We start from the raw sequence: 463 nt of genomic DNA on the forward strand, positions 1-463 counted from the left end.
TTAAAAAAAAAAGAAATCCCTAAGTTATTCCATGTTAAAGTTGTCGTATCGTCTGCGTAGCTTGCAAGGGTGGCTATCCGGGAACTTGAGGGCATATCTGAGAGGGCCACTGTAAAAAGCAGTGGTCCCAAGACAGTGCCCTGTGGAACACCGCTCGTTATTTGTGTTTTCATAGAGGTGGCTCCATTAGCCACTACTGCCTGACTCTCTTAAGTGCTACTGATAGCATGTAATCTAGTACAATCTGTTGCATGGTTGGGTTGCTGGCGACTAAACTGGTACCCCCACCAGGCTACCCTGGTGAGGTGGGTTGCTAGAAACCCAGCAGGATTAAAAACAAGACCTGTTGAAAACTCGGATGGACCTAGTGCAGGCTCAACGGCTATCTAGCAATAACACGGGTACGCAGAAATTCCGGGATGGTGTCCGGCGTACTGAAAGACCACTGGGAGTGAGGCGCCCC

General features: G+C 49.2%; 1 protein-coding gene across 3 annotated transcripts in view; it reads left to right on the forward strand.

Moving 5' to 3' along the window:
- LOC106879038 (FAD-dependent oxidoreductase domain-containing protein 2) overlaps positions 1–463 on the forward strand; it is a 145,050-nt gene that overhangs the window by 136,274 nt on the left and 8,313 nt on the right. The gene's annotated exons all lie outside the window — the stretch shown is intronic.

The sequence above is a fragment of the Octopus bimaculoides genome, chromosome 1 (assembly GCF_001194135.2).
Source record: "Octopus bimaculoides isolate UCB-OBI-ISO-001 chromosome 1, ASM119413v2, whole genome shotgun sequence".
Classification (NCBI taxonomy): domain Eukaryota; kingdom Metazoa; phylum Mollusca; class Cephalopoda; order Octopoda; family Octopodidae; genus Octopus; species Octopus bimaculoides.